The sequence below is a fragment of the Poeciliopsis prolifica genome, unplaced genomic scaffold (genome assembly GCF_027474105.1).
Source record: "Poeciliopsis prolifica strain line A6 unplaced genomic scaffold, Auburn_PproV2 SCAFFOLD182, whole genome shotgun sequence".
NCBI lineage: Eukaryota > Metazoa > Chordata > Actinopteri > Cyprinodontiformes > Poeciliidae > Poeciliopsis > Poeciliopsis prolifica.
Window position 1 is genome coordinate 195884 of NW_026562557.1, and position 16740 is coordinate 212623.

The following is a 16740-nucleotide window of genomic DNA, read 5'->3' on the forward strand; positions in this document are numbered from 1 at the left end:
CTGGATGGGCTTTTGTGTAGCGACTGTGGCTGTATGGTGGAGTCGTCTTGTGATCGGAAGGTTGTAGGTTTGATTCCAGCTTCCATGTGTCGATGTACCTCTGAGCAAGGCACTTAACCCTGATCTGTGTATCGGTGCGTGAATGGGTGAATGTGACTCTGGTCTGAGGCTCGAGTCACATTCTATGTGTCGTCAAAAAGCAGAAAAGTGCTGCGTAAGTTCAGTCCATTTAAAGAGTTCTGTAGGAGATATTTCTCCATTTTCTCAGTTAAAGTTTAGAATGTAGATTATTGAGTTTTTTTTTTGCTTATTTTCTAGTTGATTTATAGTTAGAATGTTTATTTTGTTGTTTCTAAATAAGTTTTCTGGTGAGTAATTCACTTAATGAGTGAATTGATTCAGTTTGGGAAGTTTCACAGTATAGATATGTAGGTTCAGTCTGGAGCCACATGGTGATCTTATGGTTTTGTTCCTGTCTGTCATCAGTCAGTCAGTTTCATCAGTGAGAACAGCTGCAGGAATCAGGGCAGGTTTAACTTGTTTATCGCTAAAAACTGAATAAAGCAAACAAAGAGCTGCATTTTGACCCTTTTGACCTTTTGGTTTTGGACTGCGTAAACCAGAAGCCACGATGCACCGTACTGACTATTTGAGTTTATTTCATTTTGCTTTGATCACTTTTGAAATTTAAGTTTTTTTATTTATTTTGGAATTAGTTTTGGACAAATGGTCAAAACAAGTACCTCTAAAAATAATCATTTAAAATAGAACAACATAATGTTGACAATATCCAGAGTGACATAAGCAGAGCTTAGTTTGCTTTTTGAACATTTTGAAACTGGTTACAGACTTTAAATCAACAGGAAGTGAGTCAGACTAAATTTATCACTAAATCACTGAATTGAAACACTTAAAAATCTATTTTAAAAGATTATAATTATAAAATTAAAGCTGCAAGCAGCCTCGAACGGCCCTCGCAGCCAAGCGCCGCTCCGGCCTATTGCCACCGCGGGGTACGAGCAACCGCCGCCTCACGCCAGCCACCACAGAAGCTCTCACGCTGTTTTCAGCGCCTTCGCCCGCACCGCGGAAGCTGTTGCTCAGTGTCCATCAACGCTGCGCACGTGCTAAGACAGAAGTTGTTGCGCAGTTTCCGCGCCCGTCCACCAGGCGGTACGCACTGATGCGTTCGGAGTCGCTCCTTGACGATGCAAAAAATGTGGTGCAGATTCATTGGTTTAGCGAGGAAATATAGCTGGCGGATTAATGTAGGACGCGCAGTGGAGTCAAAATATTTTCAATGCTGTTTTGCTCTTTAGAGGTCAACAAAGGTCATACGTATCCAATTTGTCGTCAGTCGGATGATCCACGTGTCATTTACAGCCGATCATATGCACATGGCGAAGTAATGCATTTCGTCATTTCTACACCCCATGCGGTTCGGTCAGCAGCCAGCATTCATAGAGTTCATCATGTTATCGTTTTTAGTCAGTATTCACATGATGAAACCCATATAAATTATAGAATAACAGTAAAATATACAGCAGAAAAAACATGACTGCCTCTTAAAAGTGGGCGGGGCTACAGTGAGGTCATCAAGTGACCATGGAAATGTGTTCAGGGCTGTTCTCTAGAAAGACAGAGGAAGTGTGATGCAGCTGTGGTCTTGCATTTGGAAGTCATTTAATGTTGATGTTTCATGGTAAATAGTGAAAGTTTTACACTAAGCCACACCCACATGCTTGATGTTAACTACAACTGAGATCTAAATGCAGTGCAACTTTAACGTTATCGTGAAATGAGTCAGGAAAATGGTAAAGGTTAAAATGTACCAGTTTAATAAACCGTACTGTTCAGTAATAAACCAAGGGCAATGCACAATAACAGAGCACAGTTAACTTTCAGCACATTAGAACAATAGCACAGGCTGAATCCCATCCATTAATTAGGTATTAATCACAGGAAGTGCTGCAACTAAATATTACAACCCCAATGGATCGGTAAAAGATACTTAGCATTTTTTCAGAGCTCTTTCAAACGACATTTTAAACATCTTCTATACATAATAACAAGTCTGAATGTATGAAACTGGATGTATCAAACACACTATTCAGTTTATTGAATTAGTAAAGCGCTTCGTTAGCATTAAAAACGTTGCAGGCCTCAGGCATTGGGTTAGCATCCTCCTCAGAATAACTGTTCCAAACATGACGGCTTCCAGAACCAGCAGGAAGGAATAAATTACTCACCGCACCGCGAGTTAAACGAACAGCAATGGGCTCTTTGCACCTGCTGCGCTGACGTCACAACTGTATACCCGAATGCGGCTCTTTATTCCACTTTCAGAAACTATGACTGCTATAAAAGACAAAGTCGTACTTAAGACACAAATAAAACAATACTATGTACTTTATTTAAGTTTTCATGGATTTCCAAGCCATCCTCAATTAAGACAGCTTGTAAATATTCGTTGCTACAAGTTAAAGCTACCACTTGAAGCTAACGCCGTACTAAACACCGTCTTAATGAGCCCTTCACAACAAGCATGCAAAAGTAATAAAACAAAATAACACAGAAACCTTAAGCAGCACGGCCATATTTTTTAAAGTAATAACTCTCAATCTGAACAGTCAGCTGAACTAGAACTCCGATACCAGAGTAAGCTCTGTGCTCGTTTTTCTTCGTCATACTTCAAGCAAAAACTCTGAACTGTAATCTGCCCCCTCCCCTCCCCGCTGCTTTATTGTCGTTAACAATAAACACACGTAATATGCTTGAAAATAAGGCACAAACAGTGTCCGTTAGAATGGCTGAGAAATCTTTAGATAATTAAATAGCAGATTTTTACTAGAAAGCTAGCAGGCTTGTGCTAGCAGTTTAAAGAAAATAAAACTCACCTTCATATCTGTGAATGTATAAAGAGGCGAACATCTTAAAACCTTTCTTTGCCTTACTTGTTGGGGTTTCGGATCGATATACATTATTATTTGTTACCTTGGAAAAACATTTCAGCCGTGTTTCCCTAACGTGTAAGCTGAGGTGCAAAGAGCCCATTAAACTGCTCCAACTCCGGTCCAACAGAGCCTTCTTGCTCCAAAGCGTGGTTCGTATTTCCAACTCCAAAATCCAAGCAAAATGTTGAGCGTAGTCCAGTTCTGTGGCTCCAAAAAGCAAGCAAAATGTTCAGGAAAACTTTGCAGCTCCAGCTGTCGCCGGCTGACTGTTATTACGTAGCGTTGATCTGTTTTCTCATTGATGGAGTACCACTGCCTCCTGCTGGGGCAATACTGGTATTGCACTAGCAGTACCAGTATTTCTCCACAAGGTGCCAGTGGTACTCCATCAACACTGACCCCAGTGTGTTCTTACTTCGCTGTGTCATAGGTTTTGCTGAATGACTTTGTTTGTATTATTTCTAGCAAAAATGAATGAATGTTTGTACTTTAACCACAAAATAAACTTATATATATATAAAAAGTTATAATAATGTATATTTAAATAATTAATAACAACATAACCTATGGGCTGCTGTTTTCTAGGGGGCGCTATAGAGAAATTAGGCCACGCCCACCAAATATTGTGATGGATTCCAGTCGGGGAGTGGATAAATATTCATCCTTGTGAGTTTGCAGCAGCTGAGCCCGAAAATGTGGTATTGAGAGCCAAACGTATGGCGATGGCGTTACAGGTAACTTCGCCACGCCGCCATGCCCACCTGCTCTATCGTAGCTGGTTGGGGTTGGAATCCTCAATACACCAACATGTCTTCGGTGTCTGGGCACAGTTTCATGTTGATGAGGTCAAAGGGGTCGGATAGCGAACTTTCACAGTAAAACATTACACTTCCTGTTCTCAGGGGGCGTGGCCTAAGTGATGTCATCATTCGACCATAGGGTAATGTAGGAGACCCGATGATGATCAATCACAGTAACTTTGGTGCCTCTGTGAGTTTCTGTGTAGGAGATATAGCAGTTTATTTTTTTACAGCAAGTAGGTGAACTTTGACCCCTGCTAACCCCCCTTCAACACACTCAAAAACTCACCGTTTAGATAACTTTAGATGGGACATGCCTTATGAGCAAACTGACCGAGTTTGAAGCCAATCAATCGAAATCCCTAGGAGGAGTTCGATCAAATACGAAGGCTGTAAACGGCAAAAATGGGGTCAAAATCTGAACTTCAATCCAAAATGGCCGACTTCCTGTGGGGTTTAGACCATCGCTCCAAGAGACTTTTTTGTAAGTCCTGACAAGGTACACATGTGTACAAAGTTTCGTAATTTTAGGTTAAAGCATGGCTTGGGGGTGATCATTAAAAGTTTTCTAGGGGGCGCTATAGAGAAATTAGGTCACGCCCACCAAATATTGTGATGGATTCCTGTTGGGGAGTGGATGAGGATCCATCCTTGTGAGTTTGCAGCAGCTGGGCCCGAAAATGTGGAATTTAGAGCCAAACGTATGGCGATGGCGTTACAGGTCACTTCGCCACGCCGCCACGCCCACCTGCTCCATTGTAGCTGGTCGGGATTAGAATCCTCAATACACCAACATGTCTTCTGTGTCTGGGCACAGTTTCATGTTGATGAGGTCAAAGGGGTCGGATAGCGAACGTTCACAGTAAAACATTACACTTCCTGTTCTCAGGGGGCGTGGCCTAAGTGATGTCATCATTCGACCATAGGGTAATGTAGGAGACCCGATGATGATCAATCACAGAAACTTTGGTGCCTCTGTGAGTTTCTGTGTAGGAGATATAGCAGTTTATGTTTTTATAGCGAGTAGGTGAACTTTGACCCCTGCTAAGCCCCCTTCAGCATACTCAAAAACTCACCGTTTAGATAACTTTAGATGAGACATGCCTTATGAACAGACTGACCGAGTTTGAAGCCGATCAATCGAAATCCCTAGGAGGAGATAGATCAAATATGAAGGCTGTAAACTGCAAAAATGGGGTCAAAAACCGAACTTGAATCCAAAATGGCTGACTTCCTGTGGGGTTTAGACCATGGCTCCAAGAGACTTTTTGTACGTCCTGACAAGGTACACATGTGTACAAAGTTTCGTATTTGTAGGTTAAAGCATGGCTTGGGGCTGATCATTTAAAGTTTTCTAGGGGGCGCTATAGAGAAATTAGGCTACGCCCACCAAATATTGTGATGGATTCCTGTTGGGGAGTGGATGAGGGTCCATCCTTATGAGTTTGCAGCAGCTGAGCCCGAAAATGTGGAATTGAGAGCCAAACGTATGGCGATGGCGTTACAGGTGACTTCGCCACGCCGCCACGCCCACCTGCTCCATCGAAGCTGGTCGGGGTTGGAATCCTCAATACACCAACATGTTTTCTGTGTCTGGGCACAGTTTCATGTTGATGAGGTCAAAGGGGTCAGATAGCGACAGTTCACAGTAAAACATGACACTTCCTTTTCTCAGGGGGCGTGGCCTAAGTGATGTCATCATTCGACCATAGGGTATTGTAGGTGACCCGATGATGATCAATCATAGAAACTTCGATGCTTCTGTGAGTTTCTGTGTAGGAGATATAGCAGTTTATGTTTTTATGGCGAGTAGGTGAACTTTGACCCCTGCTAACCCCCTTTCAGCATACTCAAAAACTCACCGTTTAGATAACTTTAGATGGGACATACCTTATGAACAGACTGACCGAGTTTGAAGTCGATCAATCAAAATCCCTAGGAGGAGATAGATCAAATACAAAGGCTGTAAACGGCAAAAATCTGCAAAAATGGGGTCAAAATGGAACTTCAATCAAAAATGGCTGACTTCCTGTGATACTTGCACTATGACATTAATTGTAAATTTTGAGCGTCTTGGGGAGTTCTACAAGTGTACCAAATTTCATGTGTCTACGATAAAGTAAGTGAATAGCAGAGGGTAAAAAAGGGTGTTTTTCCAATTTCTAGGTGGCGCCGTAGAGACATTTCTGTTGCAATTTTTGCTACGACTTTAAAATACGTAAATTTTAAACAGGCTTAAGGCCTCCGCCAAGTTTGGTGAGTTTTTGAATATGATAAAGCCCCCAAAAAGCCAATTCATTTGGGTGGAAGAATAATAATAATAATAATTAAAGCTGCAAGCAGCCTCGAGCGGCCCTCGCAGCCAAGCGCCGCTCCGGCCTATTGCCACCGCAGGGTACTAGCAACCGCCACCTCACGCCAGCCACCACAGATACTCTCAGCAGTTTTCAGCACCTCCGCCCACACCGCGGAAACTGTTGCTTCGTTTCCATCAACGCTCCCCACGTTCTAACACAGAAGTTGTTGCGCGGTTTCCGCGCCCGTCCACCAGGCGGTACGCATCGATGCGTTCGGGGCACTTCCTGACGACGCACAAAAAATGTGGTGCAGATTCGTTGATATAGCGAGGAGATATAGCTGGTGTATTAATGTAGTTTGGCGCAGTGGAGTCAAAATACATTTCAATGTTGTTGGGTGTTTAGAGGTCAACAAAGGTCATACATATCCAATTTGGCGCCAGTCGGATGATCAACGTATCATTAGAGCCTATCATATGCACATGGTGAAGAACTGCAGTTCGCCATTTCTACACCCCAATGCGGTTTGGTCAGCAGCCAGCATTCACAGAGTTCATCATCTTGTCGTTTTAAGTCAGTATTCACATGATGAAACCCATATATATGATAGAATAACAGTAAAACTCACAGGAGAAAAAAACTGGTGATTGCCTTTGAAAAGTGGGCGGGGCTAGGGTGATTTCATCAAGTGACCATGGAAATGTGTTCAGGATTGTTCTATAGAGAAACACAGGAAGTGTGATGCAGCTGTGATCTTGCATTTGGAAGTTTTTTAATGTTTATGTTTCATGGCAAATAGTGAAAGTTTTACACTAAGCCACACCCACATGCTTTGATGTTAACTGCAACTGAGATCTAAATGCAGTGCAACTTTAACATTTTCCTAAAATGAGTCAGGAAAATGGTAAAGGTTAAGATATATCAGTTTAATAAACCCTTCTGATCAGTAATAAACCAAGGGCAATGCACATTCAGAGAGCACAGTTAACTTTCAGTACATTAGAACAAAAGCACAGGTTTAATCTCTCTCAATAATTAGGTATTAATCACAGCAAGTGGTCCAAGTAAATATTACAACCCAATGTATCAGTCTTAAGAACTCAGAACGTTGTAAGATTGTCGCTCCCAACAATCGTAACCGATCATCCTGTAGTGTGTTGGTGTGTTACGACCGATCGGGTCCAGTCGGTGGAACGTCGGGACCGCTTTGATCTAAAATCGGGGATATTGACTGTCTTTAATCATCTTTGCTCATTCATCCAATCTCTGTGGTGTTCCTCCGACTTTTTTTTTTTATCTTTTAATGAAAGATAATTATAAAATTATTGCACAGAGTACATCTGGTTGAGAAGCACATTCCAATCTTGGTTGAAATGGCGCATTTGATTTTATTCTGCAGTCATAATACAATTTTAAACAATATAATAAGTTTCAATGAAAGGAGCTGGAATAGGCTACGTTAAGCTTTCGCGTCAGTTGGGGAGAAAGGATAACTCCCATTTGATTTTCTAAAAACATTGAAAACAGTATTTTTTATGAAAAAAAAACTCACCTCCATGTTGCGATGCAACAAATATAATCCTTGCTTACGATATCTCCAGTTCTTAATCCAAGGCTTTGATTTTTGGTTACGTCTTTTTGGGTTAAAATAAGTCCGCAAACTAAAGTTACCAATTCAACGTCGTTGTCCATGTTTGTTTGTTTACTCCAAATTCAGCTGTGGTAGTGCAGAATTTTAATTTTGAAGGTATTTCGTAGCTGGTATTAGAATGTGTTGGAGTGAAACCTCACACTCTTAGAACGAACCCGTTACACCTACGATATTAAATAGGCTAGTGTGTGTTCTCTCACGTTTTCAGAATTGGCCGACTTTTCTAAAATTGTGTAGTGTGAACTGAGCTTCACTCACCGCATCTCCAGTTACCACTTTTAAGACGAACGGCAATAAAACTCCTCTCCAACAGACCGTTCCGGCTCATGAGCGTCATTCGGGTCTGCAGCTCCAAAACCGAAGCAAAACGTTAGCGTGGTCCGGTTCTGTGGCTCCATAAACCAGGCATAATGTTCAGGAAAACTTAGCTGCTCCAACAGTTTAGCAAAAAAAATGTACAGTCCACAGCGTAATGCGCCGAACCTCAACCATGTACGATCTCCTGCCGACTGCCAGTACGTACAGTAAGTATTAGCACAGCTACAGTACGTGCAGTCCTTCTCAACCAATCAAATTGCTTAAATTTGTTTTTGCCCTTGACTGGCCATTAAGGCAGAGACGAGGGAAATGATGCATTTACTTGCGGTAGAAATAACAGTCATTAACAAAACGCTACATTTACTCCGTGTTTTAAGCCAACAAAATTATCTTAGGGCTTACATATAAATTTCAGGTTAAATGTAATCGCTGTCCTTTTGGAAATCTCACGGCAGACGCGCTGGAAACGTTTTCACGGCCGTCCGAAGAAAACCGAACTTGATTTGTTTTCTCATTGATGGAGTACCAGTGACTCCTGCTGGCGCAATAATGGTATTGCGCCAGCAGTACCAGTATTGCGCCACCAGGGGCCAGTCGTACTCCATCAACACTGACCAGAATGTGTTACTCAGCGGAGTAACACAATAAAGGTAACACAATAAAGGTTTTGCTGAATGACGATGTTGTATTATTTCTAGCCAAAATTAATGAATGTTTGTACTCTAACCCACAAAACAAAATTATTAAAAAAATAAAACTTTAAAAATAAAATTGAGAGCCAAACGTATGGCAATGGCGTTACAGGTCACTTCGCCACGCCGCCACGCCCACCTGCTCCATCGAAGCTGGTCGGGGTTGGAATCCTCAATACACCAACATGTCTTCTGTGTCTGGGCACAGTTTCATGTTGATGAGGTCAAAGGGGTCAGATAGCGACCATTGACAGTAAAACATGACACTTCCTGTTCTCAGGGGGCGTGGCCTAAGTGATGTCATCGACCATAGGGTATTGTAGTAGACCCGATGATGATCAACAACAGTAATTTTGGTACCTGTGTGAGTTTCTGTGTAGGAGATATAACAGTTATTTTTTTACGGCGAGTAGGTGAACTTTCACCCCTGCTAACCCCCCTTCAGCATACTCAAAAACTCACCGTTTAGATAACTTTAGATGAGACATGCCTTATGAACAGACTGACCGAGTTTGAAGCCGATCAATCAAAATCCCTAGGAGGAGATAGATCAAATATGAAGGCTGTAAACGGCAAAAATGGGGTCAAAAACCGAACTTGAATCCAAAATGGCCGACTTCCTGTGGGGTTTAGACCATGGCTCCAAGAGACTTTTTTGTACGTCCTGACAAGGTACACATGTGTACAAAGTTTCGTATTTGTAGGTTAAAGCATGGCTTGGGGCTGATCATTTAAAGTTTTCTAGGGGGCGCTATAGAGAAATTAGGCTACGCCCACCAATATTGTGATGGATTCCTGTTGGGGAGTGGATGAGGGTCCATCCTTATGAGTTTGCAGCAGCTGGGCCCGAAAAATGTGGAATTGAGAGCCAAACGTATGGCGATGGCGTTACAGGTCACTTCGCCACGCCACCATGCCCACCTGCTCTATCGTAGCTGGTCGGGGTTGGAATCCTCAATACACCAACATGTTTTCTGTGTCTGGGCACAGTTTCATGTTGATGAGGTCAAAGGGGTCAGATAGCGACAGTTCACAGTAAAACATTACACTTCCTGTTCTCAGGGGGCGTGGCCTAAGTGATGTCATCATTCGACCATAGGGTATTGTAGGACACCCGATGATGATCAATCACAGCAACTTTGATGCTTCTGTGAGTTTCTGTGTAGGAGATATAGCAGTTTATTTATTTATGGCGAGTAGGTGAACTTTGACCCCTGCTAACCCCCCTTCAGCATACTCAAAAACTCACCGTTTAGATAACTTTAGATGGGACATGCCTTATGAACAGACTGACCAAGTTTGACGTCGATCAATCAAAATCCGTAGAGGAGATAGATCAAATAAAGGCTGTAAAAGGCAAAAATCGGCAAAAATGGGTCAAAATGGGAACTTCAATCAAAAATGGTTGACTTCCTGTGATACTTGCACTATGACATTAATTATAAATTTTGAGCGTCTTGGGGAGCTCTACAAGTGTACCAAATTTCATGTCTCTACAATAAAGTAAGTGAATAGCAGAGGGTAAAAAAGGGTGTTTTTCCAATTTCTAGGTGGCGCCGTAGAGACATTTCTGTTGCAATTTTTGCGACGACTTTAAAATACGTAAATTTTAAACAGGCTTAAGGCCTCCGCCAAGTTTGGTGAGTTTTTGAATATGATAAAGCCCCCAAAAAGCCAATTCATTTGGGTGGAAGAATAATAATAATAATTAAAGCTGCAAGCAGCCTCGAACGGCCCTCGCAGCCAAGCGCCGCTCCGGCCTATTGCCACCGCGGGGTACTAGCAACCGTCGCCTCACGTCAGCCACCACAGAAGCTCTCACGCAGTTTTCAGCTCCTGCGCCCGCACCGCGGAAGCTGTTGCTCAGTTTCCATCAACGCTGGCCACGTGCTAACACAGAAGTTGTTGCGCAGTTTCCACGCCCGTCCACCAGGCGGTACGCACTGATGCGTTTGGAGGCGCTCCTTGACGATGCAAAAAATGTGGTGCAGATTCATTGGTTTAGCGAGGAAATATAGCTGGCGGATTAATGTAGGACGCGCAGTGGAGCCAAAATATATTTCAATGCTGTTGTTCTCTTTAGAGGTCAACAAAGGTCATATGTATCCAATTTGGCGTCAGTCGGAAGATCCACGTGTAATTTACAGCCGATCATATGCACATGGCGAAGTACTACAGTTCGTCATTTTTCATCATTTTCAGCTGTGTTTCTAAAGCACTCTATTTCATTGTTGGAGTAATTCTTACTCAGAGTGGCGAATTACTGAAATGGTTTGTAAGAAGTAGAAAACGCTACATTTACTGCATGATTTAATTCAACAAAAATTATCTGAGACATTTCTATCCTTTTAGAAATTTCATGGCAACGCTCTCACAAAGTTTTCGCGCCCATCCGCCCGTGGATCTGTTTATCATCGGTGGAGGAACACTGACACCTACTGGCGAAATACTGATATTGTTCCTCATCCTGTTTATCTGCTGTTTCATTTGTGGAGCAATACTGACCCCAAGTGGCGAATTACTGAAATGGTTTATAAACACCAAAAATAGGATCAAATCTGAATTTCAATCTAAAATGGCCGACTTCCTCTGGGGTTTAGACCCATGGCTCCAAGAGACTTTTTGTAAGTCCTGACATGGTACACACGTGTACAAAGTTTCGTAATTGTAGGCTAAAGCATGGCTTGGGGCTGATCATTTAAAATTTTCTAGGGGGCGCTATAGAGAAATTAGGCCACACCCTACAAATATTGTGATGGATTCCTGTCGGGGAGAGGATGAAGATCCATCCTTGTGAGTTTGGAGCAGCTGCACCCAAAAATGTGGAATTGAGAGCCAAACGTATGGCGATGGCGTTACAGGTCACTTCGCCACGCCGCCACGCCCAGCTGCTCCATCGAAGCTGGTCGGGGTTGGAATCCTCAACACACCAACATGTCTTCTGTGTCTGGGCACAGTTTCATGTTGATGAGGTCAAAGGGGTCAGATAGCGACCGTTCAGAGTAAAACATGACACTTCCTTTTCTCAGGGGGCGTGGCCTAAGTGATGTCATCATTCGACCATAGGGTATTGTAGGACACCCGATGATGATCAATCACAGTAACTTTGGTGCCTCTGTGAGTTTCTGTGTAGGAAATAGCAGTTTATGTTTTATGGCGTGTAGGTGAACTTTGACCCCTGCTAACCCCCTTTCAGCATACTCAAAAACTCACCGTTTTGATAACTTCAGATGGGACATGCCTTATTAACGGACTGACCGAGTTTGAAGACGATCAATCAAAATCCCTAGGAGGAGTTCGATCAAATACGGAGGCTGTAAACGGCAAAAATGGGGTCAAAATCTGAACTTCAATCTAAAATGGCCGACTTCCTCTGGGGTTTAGACCATGGCTCCAAGAGACTTTTTTGTAAGTCCTGACATGGTACACATGTGTACAACGTTTCGTAATTGTAGGTTAAAGCATGGCTTGGGCTGATCATTTAAAATTTTCTAGGGGCGCTATAGAGAAATTAGGCCCCGCCCCACAAATATTGTGATGGATTCCTGTTGGGGAGTGGATGAGGGTCCATCCTTGTGAGTTTGGAGCAGCTGTGCCCGAAAATGTGGAATTGAGAGCCAAACGTATGGCGATGGCGTTACAGGTCACTTCGCCACGCCGCCACGCCCACCTGCTCCATCGACTCTGGTCGTGGTTGGAATCCTCAACACACCAACATGTCTTCTGTGTCTGCGCACAGTTTCATGTTGATGAGGTCAAAGGGGTCAGATAGCGACAGTCCACAGTAAAACATTACACTTCCTGTTCTCATGGGGCGTGGCCTAAGTGATGTCATCATTCGACCATAGGGTATTGTAGGAGACCCGATAATGATCAATCACAGAAACTTTGGTGCCTCTGTGAGTTTCTGTGTAGGAGATATAGCAGTTTATTTTTTTATGGCGAGTAGGTGAACTTTGACCCCTGCTAACCCCCCTTCAGCATACTCAAAAACTCACCGTTTTGATAACTTTAGATGGGACATGCCTTATGAACAGACTGACCGAGTTTGAAGCCGATCAATCGAAATCCCTAGGAGGAGTTCGATCAAATACGAAGGCTGTAAACGGCAAAAATGGCCCCAAAATTGGACATTCAATCCAAAATGGCTGACTTCCTGTGATACTTGCACTATGACATTAATTGTAAATTTTGAGCATCTTGGGGGGCTCTACAAGTGTACCAAATTTCATGTCTCTAGGATAAAGTAAGTGAATAGCAAAGGGTCCTTAGAAAATTTGTAGGTGGCGCTATTGAGCCATTTTTTATGGGATTTTGGCAATGACCTTAAAATACAAAATTTTGAAACTCCCTTTACGCGTCCGCCAAGTTTGGTGAGTTTTTGAAAATGATAAAGCCCCCAAAAGGCCCCTCTTTAGGGGGGCAGAATAATAATAATAAGAAACAGTAGGAAAACAATAGGCCTTCGCAGCGCTTAGCTGCTCGGGCCTAATAATAAACAATAGGAAAACAATAGGCCTTCGCAGCGCTTAGCTGCTCGGGCCTAATAATAAACAATAGGAAAACAATAGGCCTTCGCAGCGCTTAGCTGCTCGGGCCTAATTAAGAAAGGCCAAATTTAGCCAAAATGTGAGAATGATGGAATCTGATTGGCTTTGACATAAAGCCTTTGAAGGTGATTATAGCGACTTGCTAATATCAGGTTTGGGGTTTGGCTGGTCTGAGACCTGCAGGAGAAATCAGCTCTGCACAGCGGACTGTTAATCTAGTAATTGTATAACAGTTTATATTGATGGTTTTGCTTATTTTATCGACATGACTCCTAAAATTTAAACTGAGCATCTGGAATTATTCCTAAATATTTCTTGTGATTCTTGTTCAATAGGATCCAATTGATCTGGATAATAAAGACTTTAATAATGTTTTCTGTATTGAAAAGCAAATGCTCTTTGTCTAAAATAAATCTGGGAGTGGCTCATGAAATGTTAGCATGAAGATAAAACAGCCAGAATACCAAGTTAGGCGTCTTTGTGCAGACCACACACATTCTGGACACTCCTCCATATAACAGCATTAATACATTTTAAAACAGGAATAAACCATTAAGAGCAGCTGCAGTGATGACCCACAACACAGTTTATCAAAGTTAATAGGAGTTTCTCTGTGATAACAATTTAGTATCTGTCAAAGAATAAAACATGTTTTAATGTCGAATAAGCCACAACACTAAACTTTAAACATGTAGCAAAATAATTGACAGTCTGATTGTAATGACAATAATAATAATAACAATAAATCACAGGAGAAACATTCAGGGAGAACATGAGCAGTTATTTTATAACACAGGTAGACATGATCTGAGCTCTGCAGTAATAAACATGTAATAAACATGTCAGGACAAACAAACATTTTCCTTCATCTGAACTCATAGTTCAGTCATTTTCTGGACAAAACAGACGTTCTGCAGAAACACACCAGAGTAAATACGATCCAATAATCAATCCATCATTTCTCAGATGTGACGAAGGAAATTAAGAAAACGACGCAGAAAACGACACACTGACAAACCGGGAACAGCTTCAATTCAGAAATACCACAAGGATTAAACCGTTCAACTTTATGATAAAATTCATTCCTAATTTCTGCTGCAAAAGGGAAAAACAAAGCTGAATTTATTCCAATTAAATGATGAAATGAATGTTTCTGCTGCAGGAACGTTGAGTTTCCTGAAAAATCTGTTTTCCTACGATGTTTAAAATCTGTTGCTCAGAAATTTCTGTTTCACTTCATTGAGCTGAAGAAGATGAGATTTCTGGTTATTTACCAACATACAGAAAAACAACCAGTTAGTTAATGATGAGAAAAACAAACTGTTTTCTATCAGTTCCGTTTTACAGTGGGCTGCAGCGCCCCCTGCTGTCCGTTATTCATTTATTGCCAACAGACAGAAATCGGCTGAAAATGTCAATATAGTGAAATAATTATTAGATGAACAGAGTTTTGACCTAAATGTTTGGAAGTTAGAAAATATTTTATGTTGAAATTTTGAGTCCGTATGGAGGCTGTTGTTAAAAAAAGTATAAAGATAAAAATATTTACACAGAAACGAAGAAACTGGCTGGTTATAAACTGATGATTTTATGCTCCTTCTTCTAATTTATTTGACCCAAATATACTTTATTTCCCTTTTAAGGATTATTTTGAAAGAATTTGAGTTGCTGCAGGTTTTCTGATCATTTTGTTCAGATTCATTTTACAGTCAACTTTAAAAAACTTGATCTGAATTTTATTTGCTTACATTTTAACCAGACTTGTTTCAAATCAGTTTTAAATCTTATATTTTAATTACGACTTTAATTGAATGTTTTCCAGACTTTTTAAGATTTTTGTTTTCTGTATAAAACTTAATCTGTAAAATTGAATTTTATACAGTAGATATTTTGATCTTCTCCCCTAATCGGTTCCATTTTGTGCCATTTTTGCAGGTGAATCTTTCAGTTCATTTTATTTATTTAGCACATTTTCAAACTCCTTTACATGAATTAGAGGAAAACAAACAATATCAAAAGAAAAGGTGATATTGGTCTTGATATGAATCACATTTTGATCCTTATTCGAGGCAGTTTTTCACATTTCCAGTCAACACAGAACAAAGAAAACCAGAGAGTGATCACACAGCGCCACCTGCTGGTGAAGGCAGCAGCTTCATGCGTCCATAAAGCAAACAAAAGATTTTCATGTCGTTGCTGTTGCTGATGATTTGAGTGTTCAGGGCGCCAACTTTCACATTTAGGTTTCAGTTTGGAAAGGATGACACGCTTCACCAAGAAAATCTGAAAAGTGTGGCAGGCTTTTCTGTGCAGGCTCATGGGGTGTGAATACAGCTGCATTTGTATTAAAGAGATGAACTCAGCTTCATTTTATGGATGGTTGCAGCTGGAAAACAGCAAAATGAAAAGTTTGCCTCGGTCAATATTGAAACATTAATAAGAATAAAAATATCATTTTATTTTAGTTTTTTAACACATCTGTGAATTTTATGATTTTATCATTTATTGTCTTTTTCTAGATTAAATTATTTAATTTTTTTAAATTATAAGCACATTAATATCTCGCTGTTGTAACCTCTTAATTATAATGTCTTATCATCAGCTCTACGTTGTGGGAATACGGGTCAGGAGACAGAATGAGATCAAATATGCTTTATCTGTCTGAAACAGATCTAGAATAATCAGCAGTGCAGCACCTTATGAGGTTAGCATTCATGTTAGCATCAAGCTAACACAACATTTTACTGGACCGTTAAACTCAGTGAACCTCCATCATCTCATGAACTGGCAACCAGATGTCTGTCTTCACTGTGTTCAACGCTGCCAACCACCAGGAGGGGGCGCTGTTTCACCCATTACACATGAACCCAAATGACAAGTGGAAATCTATGCAACATTATCTATGTTACACTATGATGCAGAAAACGCTTTGCAGAATATTAAAAATAGAAGAGCAAGGAATCATATTCACATATTTCTTATGAATCTGAAAGATCAAACTCTGCTGTGGATGCAACCCGCCTGGTCACCATGACACCACCATACTTACAGTGAAGCACAGTGGTGGCAGCATCATGCTATGGGGTATGTAGCAGCAAGACGTGGCAGACGAGACAGGATGGAGGGAAAGATGAACAGAGAGGCGCCAGACGAACCAGAACCAAAACAAACGAAAACCCAGAACCAAATTACCTGAGCGCTTGAAAAAGTAACATTTTTACTTTGTTTTATAATCTGGGCCAATAAATCTGGTTCTGATAATTTAGAAAATATGAATCATTTTCCTTTTGACACTAAGAATCGCTAAGGATCCTGCATAATAACCATAAGACATTGAAAAGACTCCCGTCTTTTATAATTCAGCAGTTCCTTTAGTCATCTGTCCGTGCTTGGAGCTAAAGCCCTTCTTGTAGTGATTGCTTCTTACAGTAGGTGGCGGTAATGCGCCATACTGTAGTTTATAACTGTCAATTAACCA